This window comes from Macrobrachium rosenbergii, chromosome 24 (assembly GCF_040412425.1).
Source record: "Macrobrachium rosenbergii isolate ZJJX-2024 chromosome 24, ASM4041242v1, whole genome shotgun sequence".
NCBI classification, from domain to species: Eukaryota; Metazoa; Arthropoda; class Malacostraca; order Decapoda; family Palaemonidae; genus Macrobrachium; species Macrobrachium rosenbergii.
Window position 1 is genome coordinate 18684738 of NC_089764.1, and position 16982 is coordinate 18701719.

General features: G+C 34.8%; 1 protein-coding gene across 2 annotated transcripts in view; it reads left to right on the top strand.

Moving 5' to 3' along the window:
- Window positions 1-4651: 4651 nt before the first annotated feature.
- The window catches only part of LOC136851901 (uncharacterized protein DDB_G0284459-like), a 39076-nt gene continuing 26745 nt past the window's right edge, over window positions 4652-16982 (top strand). Inside the window, exon 1 of one of the 2 annotated variants that reach the window (XM_067126245.1) lies at window positions 4652-5073. The gene's annotated coding sequence lies outside the window, so the exon portion shown is untranslated. The remainder of the gene's footprint in view (window positions 5074-16982) is intronic. The other variant, XM_067126246.1, reaches the window with a different exon arrangement.

Sequence of the window (16982 nt, forward strand, 5' to 3'; positions counted from 1 at the left end):
AGTGGGTCATTAATTCTCAAAACCGATTCTCTAAAATGATCTTTATTTACAGGGGGAATAACGCTGAACGACAGAACAAAGTCAATTGTGATTTGACGTCACCTTAAAATCTGATTGCAAGTCAGGATTTACTTTGTTCACTCGGCTTAGAAATAGCATCGGTATTTAAATGTACAAAAGATATGAATATGCTGCCAGGTACGCAGTTACGCATATTGTATGCTAAAATAACTGAATGCGTTCGCCCGTGCATAAGAATGAAAATGTTATAAATATGAGAACATATATATATAGCGAGAAAAATTGAGTGTATGTTGAAACATAAACCTTACTAATATATGCAGACACAAAATCTAATTATAATTTCCGCATGCTGAAGAACATTCAACCTTGCAGATATTTGTCTGTACGCTGTGTAAATAAACAAATACATACGAATGTTATCGACAAAGTTAATATTTCCATAATCGTGTTCGAGGTTTCCTTACAGCTGGAAGAAGTGAGTAAGACCTAGAAAAAAAATTTTTTCCCTGCCAAACGCAGACGACGACCGACAGAAACGAAGTCAATTAATTACCATTCCTCGCTGGAGCTGCGACGACAACTCAGGAACTGGATAATCCTGTTATTTCTGGTGGGTAAACAGTGCCTCTGTCTTAAGCCGGCTTCGGGGATTTTCCCTTTTTTATGCGGGTATTTCCATTTTCTTAATCACGCATAGACAGGCAGACGGCAGATATACAGACAAACAGATTGACACACACACACTATATATATATATATATATATATATATATATATATATATATATATATATATATATATATATATATATATATATATATATATATATATATATATACATATATATATATATATATATATATATATATATATATATATATATATATATATGTGTGTGTGTGTGTGTGTGTGTGTCTGTCTGTCTATATAATATTATTCATATATACTGTATACTTCACTTCAAAAAAAACTAACAATCCTTGACCTCCTTTAACTGGAAGTCCAAGGATGAGAATAATCTGCCACTCTCACCCATTCTGCCCTAAAATGGAAAACTGCAGTATCTGCAAAAATACAAAACTGAGAAAAATGGTATATATTCCTTTGCCTTACTACTCATTTTGCAGATACTGCCAATGGGACCACCTAAATACTCGTGGAAAGCACTGAAGGATCATTCTGAAACTGCAGTACCTTGCGTATTAGTGTTCCACGAGCCCAACAGGTGGCATATCTCAATTTCGAAAATTTTGCAGATACTGCAGTTTTCCATTTTAGGGTAGAATTAACTTCAAGGTTAAGGATGAGCACACTGTAAGAAACTCCCACTGAGATAGCGTGCCTCAGACCCATACGCAAAGGTCTCAGTCACAGAGTTTCTGCCCATTTACGCAGACTTCGCAAATCAGATTATAAATCTGGTAATAACTGCAGGTCTGTCTACAGCGCAACTGTTTTCTGCATAGCAGCCAATTGAGGCTATGGGGCAGAGCTGTTTCCAGGTGAACCTCAAGGACATGGTATGTCAACGTTCCTTGAAAAAAGTTCTAAAAAGATACGGTCAGTCCTAACTGGTTTCCATGACCCTTGGGATAGACGCAGGTTGTTAACCTTCTTAATTAATTATTCAACTTCAGTACCTGACCTCTGAAGCGACGTGTACTTCCAAAAACACTCTGTGATGCAGCACAGGTCATAACTGTTGGTTGGAGCTACATGCATCATTCAAAATGCCAGGATTTTTTATGTGCCTATCTAACCTATAGTAGGTGTCCAAGCTTTATGCAAAACCTGCTTTTTCTTAGCGAAACTAAACTAATACTTATTACATCCCTAGTAAAGTATCATAATTAGACTAATACCTTTCGGTGACTTATTTTTCCCGTATGCATTAGTTATCGTAGAAGCAATGGCGTTCTGGTAGCTAAAAGCAAAAGGATTCTTAATCCAGAGATTCTAGGACAAGACAGTCCTTGATAACCCTTTTGCTTTCAGCAAGGCCGAATACCATCACTTTCCAGTCAGTTCTGTTAACGGAAATATAAAAGATCCAAAGATATTGGCATGTGCATGGTACCTTGCAAGCGTTGCTATAAATCTCAATTCATATTTTAATGGGTTCAAGGGAAGAAGTGTGTCCCAGAGAAAATTTTAATACCGAAGATAAGCGAGATACACTACCAAATTTCTGCCATTTTAAAATATGTAAGTGGTGCTAACCACATTATAAAGTGAGAAGAATAAAATATTGATGCTAAAAGTCTTGTCAATTCATTTGTCAGATACTTGAGGCTGCTACAATTTAGAATCTTCAACAATGGTCACGGAAGCAAGATAAAATTGATCATAATTTTTTTGCATCTTAATCCATTCTTTATTCTTGGGGGCTAGCTGAAACCTAACGAACCCTGAATACTGTAATAGCCTACGATTTAAATAAACATTCCTTCTTGTATAAATAAAGCTCTGTTGTGCTGCCAAGGGCAAGCTTGTCTGAGAAGGGTTAAATATTCCTCTCATCATATAACGGTCTCCTACTCCCCCTTTTGTTTGTCTACTTTGGTCATATTTCTCTATTACTATTTTTGTAGCTTTTAAATAATATGCATATATCAGCGCACGTAGACACACGCACACACATATAAAAAAAATATATATATATATATATATATATATATATATATATATATATATATATATATATATATATATATATATATATATATATATATATATATATATGCATTAAGCTACAAACGTCCTTTAATATCCAATTCGCTCTACCTCGGAAATAAGATATTTTCATATATGTTACCGAAGAGGAATTTTTAGTTGATAATAAGTTCGTCGTCCCGTGGGCTCGAACCAACGAAAGACAAGAACTCAGGACTACAGTGACGCCTTTACCCACACGGCCAGAACTTATTATCAACTAAAAAATTCCCCTTCGGTAACATATATGAAAATATATTATTTCAAGGTAGAGCGAATTGATATTAAAGGACGTTCATAACTTAATGCTTGTATATGAATCACGGTGATGTGATAAAATTCATTCATATATATATATATATATATATATATATATATATATATATATATATATATATATATATATATGTGTGTGTGTGTGTGTGTGTGTGTGTGTGTGTGTGTGTGATGCAGCTCGAGACTGCAAGTCACAATACAATTTGAATAGATTTTAAAGTACATGTAAGACCACAATAATTGGCAAAATTTTCATTTTGTACGTACATCACATATTTGAAAATGTAAGGATGTCGCCTTAAATATCCACTAATCCATAAAGGATTCATCATACTCAGTCTTAGTCTGATGGACTCATCATCATTTTCCATTCCCCTAATGGCGTCTTCCATTGGGGATCCAACTTGGGTTTCAAGGACATTAAACTGAACGCGCCATAATGGATCCCTAACTCTATGGCTGGACACTTTCGTGTCCTTGCATAACTGGTTCTATTTCCCTTTAGGCCGAGAGACAAACCACTGTTGTTTGCATACATGTTTGCTATATATGAGGATTTTGCTTAGTTCGTCATATCATTTTTTTGTAGCGAAACTGTTGAAAAGGTTGTTTGCGCAAGAACGTTAGGCCACTGCATTAATTCAGGGATTTCTTGGGATTATTCTCTGTTATCATTCTGAGCACAAATGTGGACAAAAAATATCACAACAAGGTTCGTAAGCAAAGGGAGTACGACGCAAGAGTACCAAACATTCCTGTTTTCAGTTTCACTCCACCCAGTTTCTTAAGATTCTGCGTCGTCTCTGGTTAAAAGTTTGACCTCTAGTTACGAGGTTAAGGCCTGTCCTTCGTTACAGGTTGAATCCGCTTGAAACTGGCGTCCTTATATATAGCGCCCGTGTCTCGATACCTCGCGCTAAACTAAAGAAGGTATCCCCCCATGAGTCACTTATCACACGTGTGAATCATGTTGTACTTAAAAAAAAAACTGGACTGTTTGGATCTTTAAGCAGGGTACATCACCTGTTTTTTTTTTATTTAATTCTAAAGGCATAAAATACGACTCCTGAAAGTTACAAGATTAAAGGCAAAAAGTATTTACAAGTACTAGATGCACATTCTTTAATGATAAATAGCTGTAACATCGTAGGAAATATTTTATTTCATCGGTTTTTGCTGGTTGGCATTATTTCGAAGTCCTCCATTTTATTTCTACTTTCATCTGATCATTACCATTCGTACACTGTTACAATTTCTAAGTACTGTGAAGCCCGCGAACACAACCCGGCAAAAGGCAATGGAGACGAAACAATCATAGCCAAGGTATGAAAAGTATGCCAGACAGTCAACACAGCAACTTTCCCAGAAGGCATTGAGCCAGCGATCAAGGCAGTCTTTGAAAATAGGGGCAACTAAGCCACGTCGTTCTGAATATCCAAGATAATGAGGTCAATATAAGGTTGAATGGAGGTACGCGAGCTTTTTTAAAACTCTCCGAAAAATAGCTACAGTGTTAGTAGAAACGGATCGCGTGTCGCAGTCGGCCTCCTCCTCCTCCCCCTCCTCCTCACATGATCCCTTTCCCGCCCTCCCACCTCCCACATCTCGAATCCCACACCGGGTCCGAGCGTACGTAACTGTAGAAGACTCGACTCAGTCGCTCGAGCAACGTCAGTGGCACTGAGGCTTCGGTGAAGAGAGGTGTTGTCGCTCCTGGTTCGGGTTTCCTGGACAGGTGTGTTGGACGACTTCACTTTCATAAGTTATAAACCTGGTTTCTTTGACAGCCATTTTACGGTATTCAATTTGAATCAGAAGTTTAAAAACAAAGCAAGAACGCACAAAACTCCGAGGATTTTAAATCCTGTTTCTTGTTAGTCACGTGTAGAAAACTATTGTTTTCGCATGCGAAGAATAAATTTGGTTGAGATAAAAGGTGTAGTGATCAGCTGAGAGTGAATATGTACATTAAGTTTATCATTAAGTGAAAGAAGTGTTATTGTTTATAAACACAGCGCTGCTCAGCTGCGTTTACAGGAAGCCTTTGAATGCTATTTTCAAGTAAGTACTAAAATAAAAACTTTTGTATGGCTTGGCCTTGAAGGAAGTATCTTTTTTCATTTTCATTCAGTAATATTGCCCTAATAATAACTAAACTAATGTTAAAGTTACTTATTGACCTTATTCACTGATGTAAATTTATAAGATATGTGGATAAAATATACTGCCGTTTAGGAATTGAAAAAATAAACTAATTCCTAAATTTAACGTAAAAGATTTCCCAATTCCTTTGTCCCGTGCAGGTTCATGAATGCAGATGACTACCAACAAAAGAGATTTAATAATCCACCTAATTTGATCCGCTGCTGCAATTGTCATGGATTAACACATGAACATTTCATTAATTAAACAATGATACATAAATGTTATGTAAAGTTATTCTCAGTTCCGGAAAAAAAAATAAGACAAATATTGGTCAATCTTTAGTTAAGAATATTTCAAGAAAACTTTCTTGACAATTTCCAGTTTCGGAAAGATTCATGCGGTACTATTTTCTGACCAGTTAATACCTTTCTTGCACTGTACATTATTGCATATCTGTTGAGCATTATAATGTGATCTATCATGCAAGGTATGATCTAATAGAAGGATCTTTATCTATCTCCTTCTTCTTGATTATCGCAATGTTTCGTGAGGTAAAAATTCTCAGTCTGTCATTTCCTCTCTGCGTGCGTCGGAGTATGTACTTCTGGTAATTATAGATTCCTTCAGATTCTCTTTCTTCATCTGTCTATCTTTATATGTGTTTTTTTTTAAGTGTATTGTAAGTCCCAGTGTATTCTTACTTTAAAACAAGGGCTTGCAGTATCTCACGTTTTCATGAATGTAGTTAACTTGTCCGTCTAACAAAACTATAGGTTTCAATTTATTTATTACATATACAGATGCTTATCTGTAGTTCTACTAAGCCACGTAAATAGTATTCCAAACACCATACATGTATATGGTTACATGTGCTCCAAGTAAAGATACATGCTCGGACAAATAACTTTCTCTCTCTCTCTCTCTCTCTCTCTCTCTCTCTCTCTCTCTCTCTCATTCACACACACAAAACTGTATAGAAGTTAAGCCGATTTTCTCAGGGATTTGCTGTATGTCCTATATGTCAAAAATATCAGGAGACTTGTTTCCTAAAAAGTTACACATAATACCCTTTGTCATAACGGCATACACACACACACACACACACACACACACAATACACAATACACATGCACACGGACAAATTATATACTTATAAATATACACACACATATATATATGTATAGTATGTATATATATATATATATATATATATATATATATATATATATATATATATATATATATATATATATATAGAGAGAGAGAGAGAGAGAGAGAGAGAGAGAGAGAGAGAGAGAGAGAGAGAGATTTAATAATACGACGTGTTACTGTTCCCTTTAAATCGTCACTGGAACATTAGATACTGTCATTTATACTTTAAAAAAATTTCGCACTGCCTATGCAAGAACAACAATAATATCAAAGTTAAAAAATTAGGATTCTTTTTCGTCATCACCTTTATCTTCAATAATATAACATTCCTGAGGTAGGAAATTCGATCAATTTCCTTACAATCTCACCCTCTCAAACCGCACGTTGTGACGTGCCCTTGGGAATACATTAATAAATTTGTCGAACACTGGAATCTGGGTCGTGAAAACATTCCTACCTCAGAATTTATTGGCATCATATCCACGCCTTTAGCAGCTCTCCTAGTTTGGACTCTCCCAGGGGCTACAATCGTCCGAAATGAAACAGAGAAAGAAGAGAAAACGAATAGAAAATGGAGAAAAGAGGAAGAAGAAAAAATGAATAGAAAACGAAGAAAAGAGGATGAAGTAAAAGTGAATAGGAAATGGTGAAAAGAGGAAGAAGGAAAAATGAATAGAAAATGAAAAAAAGACGAAGAGAAAATGAATAGAAAATGAAGAAAAGAGAAAAAAGAGGAAATGAATAGAAAATGAAGAAAAGCTATCTGTCGAATGAAGACAAGGTTTATGTAAAAACAAACAATATTAGCATGTTAGGCCGGATGATAGAGACAAACAATATTAGAATGTCAGGAAATGCAACAGAAACAAACAATATTAACATGTTAGAACTGATGATATAAAAAACAACATGAGAATGTCATGACAGACAATAGAAACAAACAATATTAGCATGTAAAGACTGATGATAAAACAAACAATATTATCATGTTAGGGCTGATGATAGAACAAACAATACTAGCATGTCAGGACTGATGATGGAAACAAACAATATTAGAATGTCATGACAAACAATAGACACAAACAATATTAGAATGTTAGGACAATCGATGGAAACAAACAATATTAGAATGTCAGGACAGACAATAGAAAGAAACAATATTAGCATGTAGGATAAATGATAGAAACAAACAATATTAGCATGTTAGGGCTGATGATACAAACAAACAATATTAGAATGTCAGGACAGACAAGAGAAACAAACAATATTAGCATGTTAGGACTGATGATAGAAACAAACAATATTAGCATGTTACGACTGATGATGGAAACAAACAATATTAGAATGTCAGGAAAGGGTAGGAAACAAACAATATTAACAAGTTAGAACTGATGATAGAAACAAACAATATTAGAACGTCAGGAAAGGGTAGGAAACAAACAATATTAACAAGTTAGAACTGATGATAGAAACAAACAATATTAGAACGTCAGGAAAGGGTAGGAAACAAACAATATTAACAAGTTAGAACTGATGATAGAAACAAACAATATTAGAACGTCAGGAAAGGGTAGGAAACAAACAATATTAACAAGTTAGAACTGATGATAGAAACAAACAATATTAGAACGTCAGGAAAGGGTAGGAAACAAACAATATTAACAAGTTAGAACTGATGATGGAAACAAACAATATTAGAACGTCAGGAAAGGGTAGGAAACAAACAATATTAACAAGTTAGAACTGATGATGGAAACAAACAATATTAGAACGTCAGGAAAGGGTAGGAAACAAACAATATTAACAAGTTAGAACTGATGATAGAAACAAACAATATTAGAATGTCAGGGAAAACAATAGAAACAATATTAACATGTTAGGACTGGTGACAGAAACAAACAATATTAGCATGTTAGGACTGATGATGGAAACAAACAATACTAGAAGGTCAGGAAAGGCAATAGGAAACAAACAATATTAACAAGTTAGGGCTGATGACAGAAACAAACAATATTAGCATGTTAGGACTGATGATAGAAACAAACAATATTAGAATGTCAGGACAGACAATACAAACAAACAATATTAACATGTTAGGACAGATGATAGAAACAAACAATATTAGAATGTCAGGACAGACAATACAAACAAACAATATTAACATGTTAGGACAGATGATAGAAACAAACAATATTAGCATGTTAAGACAAACGATGAAGCAAACAACATTAGCATGTTAGGACAGATGACAGAAACAAACAATATTAGAATGTTAGATGAAATATAAAAAAAAAAACAACGTGATAGGCTTCTGCAAGGATTTTCGACTGAAAAGGTTAAAGTTTATAAAGTAACATGAAACGAGAAAAAGAGGAAGGATATGAATATTGAATATGCAAAATGGTTACTTAGCATAAATAAGCATGAAGCATATGGCAATGCGAACGTTCATTAAGGGAGGGGAAACGAGCGAACAAACAAAGTAATATGATGTGTGGAAATGTGAAACAGATAATCAAATATCGTTTAAAAGGAAGCATAAAAATTGCGTGATGAAATTTCGACGAATAGTAAGCTATCAATAGCACGAATATACTACCAATAATGCAGTCTTTGTTCCTGTCATATTTAAAATTATCCGTCAGTGTTAAATACACCTGTGGCTGTGTTAACCAAAAGAAAAGTCAGGGATTATTATTGTTGTTGATCAAATCGTTTTAGTTTGCAATCCAGATTCGAAATATTCATCCACGCACCTGCATTTACTCTCCTCCCGTAAACACCGCACTCTTCTATATTAATAGAGCGATTATTTTTGCAACAGCTCCCTTTATCATCGAGTCATTAAAAACCCATTGTGAAGATGGTATTGACACTAATGCATCCTGTTGATAATTAATAACAAGATTTTTGCATCGAAGCGAGTGGAGATAATTACCAGCGCGATGATCCTCCGCATCAACACAGTTTGGAGAAACTGCTTTTTACTCTTTCCTTTCTGTTGGTTTATTTATTCGATTAGAAAACTTCGTGAATTTTCACTTGGAGCAAAATTAAGTCAAATTTCATAAAAAAAACAAAATTAAAATTAAATCAAATTTCATACAAAACAAAATTAAGTCAAATTTCATACAAAACAAAATTAAGTCAAATTTCATACAAAACAAAATTAAATCAAATTTCATACAAAACAAAATTAAGTCAAATTTCATACAAAACAAAATTAAGTCAAAATTTCATACAAAACAAAATTACGTCAAATTTCATACAAAACAAAATTAAGCCAAATTTCATACAAAACAAAATTAAGTCAAATTTCATACAAAACAAAATTAAGTCAAATTTCACACAATTTGCAGAGTTTTGGAGAAACTCCCGTTCACTATTTCCTTTTACTAGTTTATACAAGAACAAAACTATACATTTCGATTGGTGAGAACAAATTAAATTAGATTTTATATAACTTTCTAACTTTTTTTTTTTTTTTACAAGAACAGGTATTCTGATCAGTGTGTTTAAACAACCTTTAGTCAGGTCAATATTTGTCAGGGGGAAACCATTACGAAATGATATCACCGTCTGGCGAGTTTTGACGATCTGAAGATTCGCGAGTTCCGTCTATTATACCAGTGGCTAAGAAGAGGAAAGAGCTAGAGGAGAGGAATTTCCCTTCCTGTGGGGTAAGAAGTTGGCAGTGGCGAGGGGATAGTAAACCCATCCGAGTAACCTTACCCAAATATAAATATTATGCTTAGAAGCTGAAAAACACCGCCTTCCTTGGCGATGAAAAAACCGAATAAAATAAACTTTTCCTCTCAGCAAGGAGAGACGTCAGCTGTTGTGAGTTTCACTTCATCCGAGAATCTTTGGCAAGTTACTGTTAAACATGATCTTCCCCCTCATCATCAAAAAAAAAAAAAAAAAAAAAAAAAAAACCGAAAAGGTAATTAATAATAACCTTGCCATACAAAAAAAATTTCGAACTGTGCTCCAATATGATTTATTAACAGATCCCATTAAAGTTGACTGAACGCTCATTGATTAATTGATTAGTAAGCCTGATTATAATTAATGAAGCGCGCTTTTATACCGTATTTCATATGCTTTTTGGCAACGAGCGGTAATTAGTGGTGAGCTCTGATTTTTCCTATACACAAGTTTCCAGGAAGGTTCACACAGTGAAATTTATAGTTTTCCCTCACACTCTCGCTCTCCGTATGCAAACACATACTGACACAAATATATACATATACATACACACACACGCACACACACAAACACGCACACACACACACACACACACACACACACACACACACACACATATATATATATATATATATATATATATATATATATATATATATATATATATATATATATATATATCTTGTTCTAATGCAAGATTCTATACAATAAAGTTTGCTTTTAGTTCAACCGGTAACTATTTTTGTTCTAAATTGGAGTCAAATGCAAAAACGTTCACTCACTTATGGAAAAACATTTGTGATCTTTTTGATAATAATCTCGGAACACTTTTTTCCGAGGTCATGTGGATCACTGAGCATTTAAAAGGACTTCCCCTTCACGCAGGGGGTCGAATGGTAAAAAGACTTCCCCTTGCACGCAGGAGGTCAAATGAGAACGCGATCTTTCACCTCCGTTCAAACACGGGATAACAAACATGCCGAGGAATCGTTTATCAACAAACACGATTGGCAAATATTTGCTCGATAGCTCACGGAGAACAAATTGCGTATCATTTGCGTTGCCCTTCTTGGCTTTGTATATTTTAGTGCCTGTGAGATATGACCTAAGGATACCTATGTCAATTTGGTCAATTCTGAGTTGAATTTGCATATTTTGCTGAAGATTATGCAGAGTTAGGTCCAAGGATTTATAGGAACCGTACAGGAAGATTTACCTTATATATATATATATATATATATATATATATATATATATATATATATATATATATATATATATATATGTATATATACGTATGACATTTTTATCACACCGTGATTTATATACAATCATGAAGCTACAAATGTCGCAATATCAAATTCACGCTACCTCGAGTATCTCCGATGGAGAATTATCACCGAAGGGGAATTTATATAAGTGATAAATGAATAGGCGTGGTGGTAACGTCCACTGGAGTCGCTGAATGGGTCCATGTCAGGGGTTCGCGTCCTGGTGGTACTTATTCATTTATCACTTATATAAATTCCCCTTCGGTGATAATTCTCCATCGGAGATACTCTCGAGGTAGCGTGAATTTGATATTAAGCGACATTTGTAGTTTCATGATTATATATATATACATATATATATATATATATATATATATATATATATATATATATATATATATATATATATATATATATATATATATATATATATATATATATATAGATCAAGATGCAGCTCACTACTGAATTCCTTTCTCTTCTCCTACTACTACTACTATTATTATTATTATTATTATTATTATTATTATTATTATTATTATTATTATTATTATTATAACTGTCCTTAGCGTATACAGAAGGGAATTAAACGACAGGAAATACTTCGCATATTTCACTGTTTGACGCCAAAAATATTCATCTCAATGTAACAGCTGCCCAAAAGGAAATCTCTCACGGGCAAATAACCTGTCAATATTTCAAACGTACTGCCTGTCTCACGGGGCTTACGAGTTCCATTAGGTCGCCTTTGCACACGTGTACCAATACACCGTTTCTCCTGGGGTTGGGGTTAGAAATATTTTTACCCCCCAAAAAATTTCGTACTTCTAATAAACGTTATATAAATATTAATGTATGTATATATACACACATACATATATATATATATATATATATATATATATATATATATATATATATATATATATGTGTGTGTGTGTGTGTGTGTGTGTGTGTGTGTGTGTGTGTATTATTTGTGTGAGCGCGCGGGCACGTTTATAAGACATACGCAGTATTCATATCATATATAGCTTTAATATTTTACTAACGGCACATTCTAAAAGTTTTAGAGATTTCTATAAAATGTGTTTTTCCTGTTATGAAATATGAGGACTACTACAGGTAGTATTTGTGGTAAACAGTCACCTGATTACTTTATAAACTTAGTCACAATTATTACAAATTGCGAAGTGTATAAAGCAGTTCTCATATACACAAGCTATCCTCTCTCTCTTTCTCTCTCAGAGAGAGAGAGAGAGAGAGAGAGAGAGAGAGAGAGAGAGAGAGAGAGAGAGAGAGAGAGAGAGGATAGTTTGTGTATATGAGAACTGCTTTATACACTTCGCAATCTTTAATAACTGTGACGAACTTTATAAAGTAATCAGATGACTGTTTACCACAAACACTACCTGTAGTAGTCCTCATATTTCATAATATGGAAAATGTTTTATAGAAATCTCCTTAAACTTTTAGCATGTGTCGTTAGAGAAATATTAAAGCTACTCGTATATAAATATATCTGAAATATTTAAATTTTGTTATGCAGTGTCATGCTATCCCACTATTTTATAATTAAAAAATTAAGGATGCTACAAAGCTGAAGCCACTTATTGTTCTCTCACACCTTTCAGACTCTTATTTATACTAATTATTTATACTATAGTATAGTATCCTCGGCTTTTTATTAATCACGGTAGGCAAAAGAGGTCACTTCAGCACATCAGTAACTTGACTACTAATTGAAATCAGCTATAAGAATAAATTTTCCTGACCGAAAATATTATATTGCATAAACGTAACAAGAAAAGTGATGTGCAACTTTGAATAAGAAGTCAAGACTATCCATACTGAGAGAAAATAATGAGTTCGGTCAGAAAATATTAAAGACTAACACTAACAAGATTTTTGGCAGAAGGATTATGGCGAAAAATTTCGTTGCTACATATCTGTAAATCACTTTAACCAAATTCATCCTGAAAAAATACGCAGAAAATGCCAACCATTCCGAAAATCTTACGGCATGTCCGATGAGTGACCCACGACCGTCATCAAACTGAACACCTGACCGAGAGAAAACTCTAGAGTTCTCTTATATATTCCATCAGCAACCTGCCAACTTCCACCCCACCTCCCCACCCCTCGCCCCAGACTCCTCTCCCACCCGACACGACGTCTTGAATACGTAAAGTATGAGTCACAATAAATCTGATTTTACAAGAGATATATTGATACCGAGCCTAGCATCCTTGGCCTCTTCTCCACACAATGGTTTAGAATTTAGCGCATGTTGCCGCATTTCCGTTAAATTAAATGAAAAATATACACAAAGAAAGTTCGGCTTGAAGTACTGCATCCGAAACCCATTTTAAAACGCTGGCTTCGGCGACAACGCCATTTACTTTTGGACTCACTTTCTTTAGTGTTTCAACTTGGGCACAATTCACAGACATAACACATACTGAAGGGAGGAATCTGGGTTACAGAATGAGCTTTCATTCGGATCACCAAGTACTTTTATTTAAAGTAACGATGCTATTCCAAACATGTCACATGCAACCAATCATTAAGATGCCTTCTACTTGGTGAAGTAGTCTGCAGCACTTATACGCTTGCTTCATGTCAATGGCGAATATCGTGTGCTCATTTTCATTACAATGCAAACGAGCTTAATTGGGGCCAGGTTTCAGGATATGCTAATAAAGAATGAATGTAAACGTGGCTTTACTTCAAAAGCATTGACCTCTGTAAAGGAAGCAACTGGTCAAATGCTTGTAATAATATATATATATATATATATATATATATATATATATATATATATATATATATAAAAAATATATATATATATATATATATATATATATATATATATATATATATATATATATATATATATATATATATATATATACATACACACACACAGGATGTGCACAGTCAATGTGCCTGTTTTAGTAGGTCCTCAGGTGTGTATCTTTACAGAGCAACAGCCTCTGCTTTACATCACACGTGCCAAACTTATAATAGACGTCGAGCAGACTTTGCCAGAGGTAACCTAGCCGCTACGACGCTTCAAAGCACTAGGTTCATTGGAAGACTTAAAGCACAAGGTTCTTTTCTCAATAACGAGGTTATTATGACGTAAACAAATGGTGTTTCTTTTGACAAAATAGTCAGATTTCACTTCTGGTTAGTTAGGACTTATGAAATGATTTCGAAGCCTAGGTAGCAGTGACTTTAGCACTCTCTCTCTCTCTCTCTCTCTCTCTCTCTCTCTCTCTCTCTCTCTCTCTCTCTCTGTATATATATATATATATATATATATATATATATATATATATATATATAGATATATATATATAATTTATATCAGTTCAATGTTTAGTAAGATACATATTACACACTCATATAAGCGCTGGCGGTGTTTTGTTTTATAAAAATATTCTTAAAGTAAACATCTACGAACAGGCAAAACTTAGTGCCTTCCTCTAACCCAGTTCTGATACAGTGAAAATGTTGTTTTATCCCTGAAAGTAACGACTGGCCTTTGTTTCATAAAAAGAGAAGTACGGAAAATAAAAATAACAATTCTAAAGCTTGACATTTTAAGTGTGTTTACAGCAAATCTGGCTGTAAATGTGTAAATAAATAAACATCATGTATCCAGATTCGTTAGATTCAATATACTGAATTCCTAATTTTTATTACATTTTAATTATATTCACGTAACTTAAAATCGTATCGCTCCCCATTAATATTTCTTCACCATAAAAACTCCCGAATACCTTATACTCGTGTTTTTTGCTCATTAATCCTCCCGGTACTTTTACTGATGGTGACGGTACTTAATGTCACGTGGCCGACACATCATCGTTAAAGTAATTGGTAACCTTAAACAAATATTTTTCTCCATTGGTTTTTAACGAACCAGCCGTTTTTTTTTTTTATCAATCTATATTTTTTACATACATTAGTTAATGGTGACATCACATTTACCTCATCCAAGTATGGCAAAACTCTTTTTTTTTTATACTGCTTTTATAAGCTGTTCCAATATCTGTACTTAGAAATTAGAACTGTCTTTTAGTACTTCCGCGTGGATGGTCGTTTTAATGTATGCTAATAAAAAACGTCCGGTTCATTTACTATGTAGCGTACACAAAGACTCTTCCCTGCCGACCGACCAAAAAGATACCATTTCCCGGTTTGGTTTTTGCTTTGTTTAACCGTCAACAAAAACTACACTTTCATGGCTTAGTCTTGTAGGGAGAATACGGGAAGATCCGATAAACAGACATAATGATACGGATAAGGACGTGATGTTGAAGGAGACCATTAATTAAATTACTAGACAGATGGCACGGCGGATTTGTCAGGATGAAGAGGTCTCAGTCTCAAGGGACGTGATACTTCGTATTCGATAGACAAGTATTTCAAGGCATGAGAAATTTAATCGAAGTGTACGAAGTGGCTGTGAATCTATGTCAGCTCTTTCTACCTTTGATTCAAGAGTTAAATGATGAGCAAGGCAGGAACGGTGTCTTGACTCTGATTGCATCCCTTTTTAGGAATGACTGGTTGTTGGTGAAAGTAAGAATGTACACACTCCCAGGCATACACACACGCACGCACGCACTACAACAGGCACACAAGCATATTTAGACATGTTTCTTATCGCTAACTTTAAGATTCGACAATGGAAATAAATTGCAGAATACGGTAACGTACTATTGTCATTCCAATCGCAGGTTGGAAACTTGTCAAGGAGGGAGTTTACCCTTTTCATTCCCTGTTTAGAATTGTAATTTTTTTGAGTAAAGCATCAAAATAATATTAATAAATCGAGCAGATAAGAATTCTCTCCTTGTGGCTACTATATTTACACAGATCCTGTGAATGACACCAGCATTACCTACTTATGAATGTTCGTGTAGTTGCTAACATGCTCGTAGTCTATTTGCGAATACTGCTGTGATTTCTATGATAATATGCAAGAAATTCAAATGACATCAATCCCCGTTAATCGTTTTTGTGAAGTGTCGTATGTTTTACTGTTGTTCCTTTATATTTTATCCTTAAAATAGTTGCCCATCTATCCCTGAATAATTTCTTATTCATCTTTAACTGACAGTGTATTCGCCAGAAAAACAACTTGATGAATAAATATTCGCCATGAAAAACAACTTTATGAATAAACATCTTCAATCCGTACTGCGAATCTATTCCCTGCCATATTTCAGCATGCAATCCCTTGAACGCAAGTAACCTCCGAAAGATTCTTGCCTCGAACTTCCACCTCGCTGAACTCAAGAACAGGTTACCCGGATCTAGACGTGCACGGACGCGGAATATTAAAAGTTGTCTTCCTGTGGGAGAAGCTTCAACTCGCCATTAGCCTAAGAGGCTCAAGTACTACGTAGTCTAATACTCCCCATATCTGCCACGCCCTATGATACGCCTTTTGGGGCTGTTGCTGGGGGGAAGAGGAAGGTGTTCCGGTGGAGGGGTATGTCAGGTGAAGGATGGCGTTAGCTGGGTTGTTGGTTCGGTGAAGGCTAGGTCTCGCCCGCCCGCTTGGGTCTTCCGATAGCGCTGTGTTGGGGAGGGTGTTGGGGGGGTCGTTGTGGTGGTGGGAGAAGCTGGTTGAGAGGGTGGTTGATTTGAGTGGAGGTGGGCATGAGTAGAATTAGGGTT